Source organism: Brachyistius frenatus, unplaced genomic scaffold (assembly GCF_029030835.1).
Source record: "Brachyistius frenatus isolate BFR_SWC_R1_liver_20210118 unplaced genomic scaffold, ASM2903083v1 Contig_7, whole genome shotgun sequence".
NCBI lineage: Eukaryota > Metazoa > Chordata > Actinopteri > Embiotocidae > Brachyistius > Brachyistius frenatus.
Window position 1 is genome coordinate 9,227,501 of NW_027210606.1, and position 12,329 is coordinate 9,239,829.

General features: G+C 37.3%; 1 protein-coding gene across 1 annotated transcript in view; it reads left to right on the plus strand.

Moving 5' to 3' along the window:
- Positions 1–218, plus strand: part of dkk2 (dickkopf WNT signaling pathway inhibitor 2) — a 13,706-nt gene extending 13,488 nt beyond the window's left edge. Inside the window, exon 4 of the mRNA XM_069689362.1 lies at positions 1–218. This exon is cut by the window's left edge and continues 1,854 nt beyond it. The gene's annotated coding sequence lies outside the window, so the exon portion shown is untranslated.
- Positions 219–12,329: the final 12,111 nt, after the last annotated feature.

The following is a 12,329-nucleotide window of genomic DNA, read 5'->3' on the forward strand; positions in this document are numbered from 1 at the left end:
AAGCTGTGCATATAGATAAGGGGAAAAGGCATAGATTCATAGCTTTGATATGACAAACTGGATACATTGAAAGGGTAATAACTGAAAGAGAGAACCGTAATTTCCAAAATACTTTGTGTAAATGGTGTGTAAATGGTGTCAAGATTTATATCCTACTAAATATTGTTTGTGTGAATACTTTGCATTGATTTGTTTTGTGTATTTACAATGATGAATGAATAAAAGAATGTATTTTGTAATCTTGGTCACACAGGACTTGTTATTGAATTCTTATCATGAAAAACAGTAAATCAAAAACAACATAGTAAGTGCTTACATGGTGCATCACGTTAAAAAGCAGGAATAAAATGCAAAAAAAAAAAAAGTTCATTGCTTTTGGTTACGGACCTGCAGACCAGCATCACTTCGAGCAAGGAGCTGATTTAATAAAAAACACAACTTGACTAAAGCCCCTGAAAATCTTGTTTTGGATATTAAAGGTGCGCTGTGGAGGTTTTTGATTAACAAAGGTATATTTACACCCTGACCGCCGTGTTACACAAAATGGATTCAGATGAGCAGCACAAATACTTAATATAAATTAATATGATCTATTACAAATCATCTGCAAAGATTAATTTTTGAACAGTTTGAAACCTGCGATGTTTACAATCACCATGTTCACTTGTTGGCAGTCTTCCCTGTTTTAGTGCACTGATGCATTTTTGGCAAATGTGAGACCATAGGCAGGAATGTGTTTTCTCGTGCTATTAGTGGCCCAAAAAAAGTGAAACACAAGTGAACAATTCCACAATCATGACAATTCAAAGTAAGTGAATCTTTATAGGAGCAGGGAAATACAACATTTTAAATCAATAAGAAGAGCACAACAACAAAGAGAAATACAGAAATTGCTTGTGAAATATCTGAAACTGTTACAGACTTTCTAGAAATTGTTATATTTCTGTTGGACACTGTTTTAGAGAATCAGACACTGATAGACTAAATACAGGCAATAAAACAAATACCATCAAAATGACTAAATTCTAAATGAAAAAAAACGTAATACATCAAACATTGTGAATAGCTTGCAGTACTTAAGCACAGTAGAAGTTTACAGAACAGATTGTGTGATTACACTGCCATGTTAATTGGCCATATACAGTTAAAATTAAAATGAGTTTGAAATGTATTTCGCAGTCAGCCTGCAAAATACTGAACAGTTCAAGGGTCGCTACAAACCACCAACCAACTCTGTCTGCATTTGAAATTTTTTCATGAGTACAAATAAGACTTCATAAAAGCCATTATAGGCTAATGTTTTGCAGATGTGATCTATAGACGAAATTCTTTGATATCCTCCTGTTACAGTGAAAATGTGCATGGTATGTTCGGTTATGTAGACACCACATAAGTTTTTATTGTATATTTTTATAAGTACATTATGAGTATATCTTTGTTATAAGCACAACATGTTAAATAAAAAAGGAAATGTTCATATTTTTCTTCAGTGTGATCAAATTGTTTTCACTTCAGAGAATGTGGCAACATGCACTTTGAAAGGTCCCTGAGAGGCCACTTTGAAGCAAAACTCACAATTTTCAGAACATCATTATACAGTTTAACTGATCGCTTTTTGACTGCTCCCAAGACAGTGACATCAATTTCCCTCCATCTCTAACGGAAGATGTACAATTTGCAAAAACATCAAAGCAGCGTCATTTTGGGACTATTGTTCTCTGCCTCATAATGTCCTAAAACGTTTTTTATTTATATGCCAATTGTTCTTTGATATTTCAACTGAACTTTTCACACCCTTTGTACAAGATTACAAAAATATTAAAGAGCCTTATATTAAAGTTGTTGAAAACTGTCAAAGCAACAATGCCATGTAACTACTTGGAGGGTTTTGTTCAAGTTATTGAAGCATTTTGAACCAGATGTTAAGTTTACATGGCCCTTGGAGCTGCCACAGCTCTACAATATATCGGTTACAATATCATTTGTGATTTACAAGTGTAGTGCAGTAAATTTCCCAGACCTACTGTCAGTATGAATTTACAATACAATGTCGCCAGTATTCCAAGATAAGCTCTTCTCATTACTATCAGTCCGTAAAACTTCTTTAACTTAAACATCTGGTGCCTGTGTGGGGTTTTAAAGTACATGCTGCGTTTGAATTGTTTTCTCTATGTTAGTCCTTTGTAGATTACAAAATATAATATATTCAGCTTTTCCCTCAGTCCTTAGTTCATTTTATAGACTATGTGGAAAAGTTTGAAAGTGACCTCTTATGTAAACGTGTTCACCAGATGTCTAATATTTGTATTTCAAAAAAGGTGTGAAAAATGATATAGAATCTTCAAGGTGTAGCTTAGTACACCATTATCTCCTTCTTCTGTTATTACTTTTGGTATTTTCTTATAATAACTGCAGAAACTATGTAAAATCATTAAGCCCTTTTCTACTATATGCAGTGATAGATGTTTTATAACCTTTTTTAATTTAAGGAAGTAAGAGACACAATAAATCAATTTCTCACATTACTTGACAGTAAAAAGCAGCAGTGTATTCGGCACTGAACTCTGTGCGCCGCACTTTACAAGGTTTCAATACAGCAAGTGTCCAGTCCCTTTTTTTTTCCACATGTGCTTTTGATTGAAAGTAATAACTCTACCCTACCTTTGTTTGGATAAGGTTTCTATTTTCTGAAATATTGGATGCCTTTCTCTTTTTAATCTCCACAGACACTGGAAAGGGTACATTCAGGGTGACTGGAGACTTCAGGTCTCCATGGAAAGAAGAGGTAGATACACTTTTCTCCAGTTCCAGGCCACCCACAGGTTTTGGAGTCTCCACCAAAAGACCTGGTAATGAGAGAGTGACTGTCACTAGGTCTGCACTTTCCAGTGTGTGTCAGCAGAAAATATAAATGAAGGCGTTCACACAGACAGGTTTGACTACCCGTGAAATTGCCAGCCAAATAAATATGCTAAATGATTCAGTGGAAGGCTTTGATTTTGTGCCCGTGTTTGCACCATGTAAATCATAAATGTAATTTGGGTTTATATGGCTCATATCATTTACTGTGACAGAGAGGGAAAGTCTTCTGAAGCAAGCAGGTTTCATGTCTTTATTACACAGTCTTCTCCGTCAGTGATGGGTCAAATTTACGAGAATTGATGAAAATGATGATGACCATCAGTTTTTTGATGATTATGGAACAAAAAATGTTTCCATCTCATGCTTTTCATCAATTTGCATGTCATTCACCTAGAAAAAACAAGTATTATCCTGAGCAAAACCAAACTAAACAATGTTCTGGGAAAAAAAAGATGTGAAGAAAGTTGAGTTGACCACAGGAAAGTTGTTGATGGACATTTTACCCCTCTGTCAAAGGGTCTGATGGCAATTATCTTTTTTTTCAACTTGCCTCTGACCAAAGTCAGGATAAACTCAATAGCAAAAGCTCTTAGAGGGCGAAGTCTATACTAACTGTGTTCAGTGTTTGGTTCAATCAATAGTGCAGTTTCTGCTGCTGAGATCTAATAGACAAGTTCCCTCAAATCACATCTGTAGAATTTTGCAGAAGAACAAACTGTAACGGCCTGGGTGACACGTTAGTGTTAACTGTTCAGAATGTCACTGTTCATTCTTGTTGTAACTGTATTTGGATAAGTTGTGAGACCTGTCAGTCATCTCTGTATCTCTGTGATTGGCCAGGAGCCAAGCGGGGATGTATTGTTCTTTTCCTTGCTTGGCGTTAGAGTTAGTTCAAGGTGTGCTGAGCGAGAGATGCCGTGTAGAGCTACCTGTAAGAATTAGCCATTGTGTTGCGTTGGCTACGGCCCACAGTAGCCTGCGTATTGTTGCGAATAAAGTTCCAGCAAACCGGGCACCGTCTGGTGGCTTTCTTAAGTCGGGATGCTACAGTACTAAAATAATTTACTTGAATAAAAGTACAACAGTGCAAAAAAAACATTACACTACTCAAGTACTCAAAGTAGTAAAGTTCTTGTTCTGCATAAAACTGGCCTCAATCAGTGATTATTTATTCTAAATCATACTATTCTGATTAATACTGATGTTTCAAAGCATTTACTGTTGAAGATGGTGGAGGTGGAGCAAGTTTTAATTACTTTATATATATTTGGTAGTTTAGCCCAGCGGCTCCCAGTTTAACATTTGCCACCCCTTGATTGATGATTTATGGGTTTGGAAAAAAAAAAAAAAAAAAAAAAAAAAAAAAAAACTTGTCATACAAATATTATTATATTTGGTACTCAAGTACCTTTTCTTAATGACAGTATTAGCAAAACTACTTTCCATCACTAGTTTTCATAGTCATAGTAGGATCAGGTATTTTGAAAAATATGCTCATCATTTTACTATTACTATTAGTAATAATAAAATATAAATATTTTAAGTTAGTTCTGGGGTTCAAAAAAATAAGCCTGTTGTGCTTTTTGGGTCACGACCCTCTGTTGTTATTCAGAAAGTGCATACTATGACGATCATAAATGTATGTATTCAGCCAAATATACTGAAAATATACTGCCAACGCTATATAAGATATACTGTAATGTCTAAGCCCAGTGGCTCCTTGTTGTGTGCATATCTTCTCTATCTAAATATGCTGTCTGCTCTTATTGAAGCAATCAATGCAACTGGCAAAGTTTCGGTTTTATCATTACAGCAAGGTTCACGGTTGTTATTTTCCATGACTTTCCTCAGCAACAGCATATGGTCCAAGAAAAGAAGCGTTTTTACATCAGAGGTTATTCAAATAGATGAAATCTCTGTGCCAGCTCTCAATCACTGGACCCCTGCCTGCTCAACCACTGCTTTTTGTCAGTTCTCAGTATCTGCGCTCCCCTGTTATTAAACAGTTGCATTAGTCCCTAATGGAAAAACCACAGTGTGAGTAACAGCAGTCCAATAACCCAGGGAGACACTATAGTAAGTGTTGTATAGAGAAACTGTGTTTGGAGATGACAGATTAGGTATACACTATAGTCAGATTTACTGTTTTAATGCTCAGTACCTTATACTCATTGAAAAGAATATTTTATTATAACAAGACAGGAGATGAAATTGTCTTTAAAGATTTCTTTTTGAGGCACAAGTACTACATAGACCACCACTTTCACAGAGTTTTGTCTCATATTTAGAGTAATTACATCAACTGTCGTAGAAAGAAAAATTTGAATATTTTTATTAAAAGAGACTTTAAAAGATCCCCTTCACACATTATATGAGACAAAATATACTGCTTTGAAAGTTTTTCTAATAAAAAGTCAAATTCACTAAACTGTTGATACATTCTTAAAGGTTATAGATTAAATTTATTACATATAAATACACAAAGAAACTGACACGAGAAGTCTCCTACTGCACTGGAAAGTCCACTCTCAGTGGTGGAGGTTTCTAGTTTCCACATCACACTTGTGTTAGTTTTGCATTGGACCATGATTGACTTCCAAACTGATGTCTTACAAAACAAGCTCAAATAAACACCCAAATATGCAATAATAAGCAAAACACATCTTTGAATGCAAGGATGACTTTCAGCTCTACAACAAATGGATATTGCCACCAATTCCACAAAGATGCGTCATGTGTTGGGTGAAATACCAATTAATTGAACCCCACAATATGTGTATATCCTTTTGGCTACTGTCCACTGCTGTTCTCTTGACACTGTTTGTGTATGTGTCTGTGTTTGACACATGTTCTCGTAACTCTCCAGACGGTTCCCCATGACTTACCCAATAATTTTGGAATCCGGTCACAGACAATTTAACATCTTTGAAGCTGTGCTATTTGTCTCATGTTGTTTTGAAAATGTTCACATTAAAGTATTAATTGCCAGACTTCTTTTATGGCCAATAATGCTGTTAAGTGGCACTCAACTTCCACGACCTATTTCTGTCATATTGTTTGTTGTAGTGTTGTTATTAAAGAACTTCAAAGCCAAAGCCATTTCAAGATGTTTTTACATTATTTTATCTACCACCTGCGTATATCTGGGAAAACTTTGAGTACCAGTAAACTACAGAAGATTAAAAAAAATTAGATGTTTCACATTATTGGCAGGTTGAGATGCAGAGAGAGGAATGCTGGTATCTGTGCCAAACCTCAAGTATTTCATTTCCTTCCATATTGTCTGTATCTATATTTATATGGATTTTTGTTTTTATACTTTTTAATCTAGATTTGGTTTTTATACAACAAGGCAGGAAAATATTAGCCAAAATGAAAACAAATGATGTTCTGCCAATCAGTTTTATCCATACTTCTCCTGAGAAGTTTCAGATGGACAGTTCATTTGGACATTAAGCAGGACATTCCAGCTAATCGATCCAGTTACTTCATGCTCAAGCTATGAAACAGGCAACATGTGCTCTAACAATTTCTGTTTTCCAAGGCCTCACATCTGCATGACAGTCTACATATACTGTATGATCACTGGTGGGTGATATGTATCAAGTGTGATCACCAATTGGTTTGTGAACTGGCTTTCTGAATCCCCGAGTTTGGATTTTGGCCGTCACCATCTTGTTATTTTCGAGGCAGAAGTGACCATATTTGGATGAGCTGGGCAGAAGCGAGTGGGAACCCAAGGACAATATGCCCCGCCTGCTTGTAGTGGAAACCTGCCTGCATCACAGACCTGTAGATGGATGGATGGATGGATGGATGAATGGATGAATGGCAGAATGATGGATGGATGGATGGATGGATGGATGGATGGATGGATGGATGGATGGATGGATGGATGGATGGATGGATGGATGGATGGATGGAAGGATGGATGGATGGATGGATGGATGGATGGATGGATGGAAGGATGGATGAATGGCAGAATGATGGATGGATGGATGGATGGATGGATGGATGGATGGATGGATGATGGATAGATAGATAGATAGATAGATGGATGGATGGATAGATAGATAGATAGATAGATAGATAGATGGATAGATAGATAGATAGATAGATAGATAGATAGATAGATAGATAGATAGACAGACAGACAGACAGACAGACAGACAGACAGACAGACAGACAGACAGACAGACAGACAGACAGACAGACAGATAGATAGATAGATAGATAGATAGATAGATAGATAGATAGATAGATAGATAGATAGATAGATAGATAGATAGATAGATAGATAGATAGATAGATAATATCAAATGAATGATGGGTTTATACTCAAAGGGACCACCAGAAAACTGATAAGAAGGTGTGACTTTAGTGAATGACACCAGAATAACTTGTGGAAAAAATTGACTGACTTTGTATTTCATGAGAAGTTGAGTCAATGAAGCGCGACCCTTTTTGGTGCAAACCCCTAGCAGCCTTCAGTGGTATTGCAGTTTAACGCACTTCATTTTTCAGACCTTGAAGCTTTGTCCACTTTAATATACAGTCTAGATATGTATATATCTAAACTTGTGCATTATCTTATATGTATTCATACATGTACAGTATGTATATACACATTTTGAGAAAACTGAAGTGCTTTCATTTTGTTCCAATGAAGACTCTAAAATCTGGTGTTACAGCTGACTGTTACTGTAAATGTGGTATATATCCAGCAGCACCTGAACATAGACAATTTTGTTTTTTATACTGTACCTCCTGACAGCACTTCCATCATTATAATAAACCCATTTACACCTGCTTGAGGCTGATCTCCAACACACTTTTGAGGTCATGGCTCTTCTCTCACTTTTTCAATCTTGGAACATCTGTTTTGGCTTCCTCAAGCGTCGCCTCTGCCAAACTGCCGAGTGTTAAAATTTATGAGAACGCCGGAGGGAACCAGTTGTTGGTATACACAATGATTTTCTTTTCAGGAAAAAGCATGGGGGACTAAAGCCAATTGAAAGAGAGCGTAATTATGAGAGAAAAGCCACCCGGGCAAACACAGATCTGAACGCTGGAAGTTAAGCAAGACAGAAAACAAAAAAAAGAAACATGTCAGTTTGCTTTAAATACAACAAACTTAAGGTTAGAACACTCACACTGGCTTGATGCCTGTTGTTAGTTCGTAATCATGTTTAATTCTCATGCAAAACATATGTTTAAGCGTGACCCATTGGGTTTCTATCGCATTTCGCAAGAAAGCACATAAGACTTGCGCTAACAAGCAAAGACCTGCTATTACTCAGTCACACTGAGGTCAGCTTCACTACATCTTAAAAAAATATTGCATACACATACAGAATAAATACATATACATGCATATAGGAAGAAAAAAAATGTTTTGCTGCTTTTTAAAGTGGAATTGCCTACAAAATAAACTTGATTGTGCCAAACGGCAACTTAAAAAAACAGAAAGGTTTAGAGTGATGGTCGTGCAAAGCTGGATTAACAGGGAAAAGTTTCCGGGGCTCCAAACTCGAAACTAAAAGCTGTAGGTTCACTTTGTGGCACCGCGGGAAATCAGGAGAAATACAGATCTGATGATATATGTTGTTTTATATTGTATCATAGGTAACAGAGGCAATGAAGATGCTGTAACAACTGGAGATACAGGACAACATGTGGAATAGTGGGGACAAGTGCAGGTGCAGCAACTGGTCTGCAGCCACTTGTGGAAAAACCAAACACAGTCAGACGATAAGGGACAACTCATAAACAACCAGCAGAAAGCAAACAGCTTCACTGTGCATGTCTAACAAAAGCAAGAAACACTTCAGATTTATCTGAGCACCTCAAAGACAGACATCCAGGTGAATCCAAGAGGTTGGGGGTGGGATTTAAACATTGTTTCTTTACTTTGTAACGTTGTGAACGTTTTCAACCGTCAGCCCGGCTCAAATTTATATTCTGCTCCCCTTCCCACAGACTCCCAATTTTGATTTTGCACGTTTGGGCTCAATTATTTTGTTTTTCTATGAAAGAATAGATAGAGTTCACAGGGACTACATTTCAGTTTTGTGCACTTTGTCAAAACACACATATTCTGAATTGCTACTATTGTTGTTTGTGAACTGCAACAGCTGCATCTGGTACTTAACAAATAGCAGCACAGTGTCACGTGTGATCTTTTCCCTGGTAATGCCACCACAGACACCCAGCTCATTTATTTAACTATACTGCAAATGCAAGGGCCTTCATCAGTGAGCCACAGGCACATTTATTACTGTTACCTTATTCAGCAATAGATGACCTAACAGACATTTATTTAAATGAAAATCATTGTGATTATTACGCTAAGCTTTTCAGTTTGGTTTAGCTACAGATGCATACTTTTGTAGTTTCAAACATCAAGCATGTTTTGTTTTTTTTGTTGTTTGTGACTAGTAGCGTTTCAAAAGAAAGCGCTTGTGTGTTTGTCAAATTCAACATTGTATCAAATAACTCTCACTGGGCTTGCTGGAATGTAAACTTCCCTAAATCAAATCAAGAACATAACAGTATGCATGACTGGCTTCCACACAGTCGGTGGGTACATACACAGTGTGTGCCAGTCTTGAACTGTATTTAATTTCACAGTAATGACAAACTAATGATGTGCTCCTTGGCTTTAACATAACATGAGGTTATAACTGTGGCTACCTACAAATTCTAATAATTAGTTTACTTTAGAGCACAAAAAACTCCATCGTCTGTTCATTGCACGTTTGGTCTTGAGGTTTTTGTTCTGAAAACCTAAAAACAAGACAACTACTTCTCCATGTCCCTAAATGTAAAATATTATCTTACAACAGCATTATGGACATTTCCTTTTACACGTGATTCAAATCAAAAGCTTGACAGGCCTGGCGTGCCTAGTTAGGGTTGCACATCTATGATTGGACAACTGCTTTGAAGGAGTGATTCAGCAGACAGTCAGTTAGTTTATGGTTTCTCAATGGCAATTTTTGAAAATGTAAAAACACATAAAGACTTGATAAATATCATACTTCGTGGTATTGTAAATACGTTTTAAAATCTCGTGAAAGCTAAATTATTTCTTCTGATATTGTGCCTATATTTTCACATACCTAAAATAATTTGTGTTCAATAACATTAGTTTTGATTTACTAGTAAGGAAATTACATTAATTTTAAATTGCAACTGCAGTTGGTCAGCTATGTCGAACATACTCCAAACTGCTGACCTCAGTAGGAGCTGGTTAAGAACACACACACACACACACACACACACACACACACACACACACACACACACACACACACACACACACACACACACACACACACACACACACACACACACACACACACACACACACACACACACACACACACACACACACACACACTCTGTATCATGAACTCCGACAGATGTGTGACCAGTCTTCTTGTTTGTGCCGAGAACAACTTTCCTGCTGTTTGGCGATGCATGGGAGCGGTCGGATGAATTCAGCTTCAAATAAAATGAGTGCTCTGTGTTCGAAATGGATAAGGGGTCAACAAAAAAGTGCTGCGATTTTGAGTGCAGCATATGAATGTGTTTAGCAAGGAATGCAGGATATGTCATGTAAGATTCACAGCCCCACTTTGATCAGCGCTCACCATGATTTACAAGGCCTGGATTGAAGATTTGTGTGTGGTTTTACTGGTGAGAGTACGTCGACGATAGCAGTCTCTCAGTTCAAAGGCTGTCTCTTTTGTAAATAGGTGAGGGCCTTATTGACTTCATGGCCAGATATGTCAAAACAGGTTAACTATTAGGTAAGAAAATGTGTTCCTCTGTGTGGTGAGGGGCTGTCTTGTAGTCATGCTCAGAAACACTGATACTGACCTCCGTAAACCACTTTTTAGTGCCTGTGTGTGTTTCTTATCACGTATTTAAAATAAAACTGAAGCAAACACGATGTGAGGTCCAGTGTGCAGGAGTCTCTGTCCCCTCTCAGTGAGCATGGTTTTGGCAGACTGCAGGTGAAAAGGCATCTCTGAATTCTAGTTAAAAATTTAATGTTTTTTCTCCCATAACTGAACATTGTTAGATATCCATTCATTTTTTTTTTTTTTTTTTGCATTTTATGCTACACAATCTAAAACACATTTTTAAAATATTTTTGCAAATCTGGCAGAGTTTAAACTTTAAATTTTCTTTTCTTTTTACCTGTAATCTCCAAAATCCTGCTTAAAGGTTTTTTCTTTGCATAATGCAGCAATTAGTTTAAGACAGCTATAGTCATTAACTTGCTGGGAGGGCAACCCAGTATTATGGCAAAGGGTGACACGTCCATTCATTCCAGCAAAATGTGAGATAGCCACGCTTTGCACTGTATAGGCGTGAAAGTTACACGCTTTATTGCATGCTTACAGCCATGTGATTTACAGGAAAGTGAAACTTTTAGGAAAAACACATGGTTTGGGTTACTAAATAAACTCAAGGTTGGGGTTCGGTGAAAGAACATGGTTGGGGTTTAGAGAAATATAAAAACATGTTTGGGGTTAGGAAAAAGAACAACTCAAGAAAATATATTCCCCTCACCTTCTAATACTGACAAAAAATGTCCTTTGTTGCTTCTGTTGCAGGACCTTGGTCACATGATCCCATGTCACATTACATTTCCATGTGTGTAAGTTTCATGCTTTTGAAGCGTGTAACTTTCACGCCTAGACTGCCCAAAGTGTGGCTATCTCATATTTTGCTGCAGTGGACCGTGTCTTTGCGTGTCTATTTCACGTTTTGTTGTGATACTGGGTTGGGGGGTTGGACACACTCTGTTTCTGTCTTGACTTTTTGGGACATCGAGATTAACTGCAGAGAGACAGGCCTGTTTAATTTGCCAAAGCCCCTTTTAAGTCAACAGCAAAGAGGGTTTTTGCGCTGGTGACAGCCATTGCCAGTGACATTCAATTTTCAGGCACTCTGTCTATCCATCCCATACTCGTGAACATGATATTTCAGGAACCACTTGAGTGAATTTTTTCAAATTTGGCACAAACGTTCCCTTGGATTTAGGGATGACGTGATTAGAATTTAAATGTCGTGGTGACCAATTATTACGAACTTTGGTAGAAATGTCAAATAGGATAGAGTCTCCAAAAAGGTTTGGTCTTTTATTCAATGCCAGAACTTCAAAAACAGAAGGAGAGATTCTGACCATATTTCACATTTGGTCAGATACTGAATTGGTAATCCTAATCCTAACCCACCTTGAAACTGTGGTGATTGTATAGATCCTCTGTGCTGTCAGGTTAAAGATTTGTAGATTCTTTGCTGCAACATGAGGCTGCCTTTTGAGCTTTGAATTGTGAATTGTGGCTGCCTTTGCTTTGTTGGTTAATCAACATTACCACAGACAGGTGGTTGGTACGTGGTAGCGCCTCTGCAGCAAACTCTTCTGTCCCATACTGGGTGACTTTGCGCAT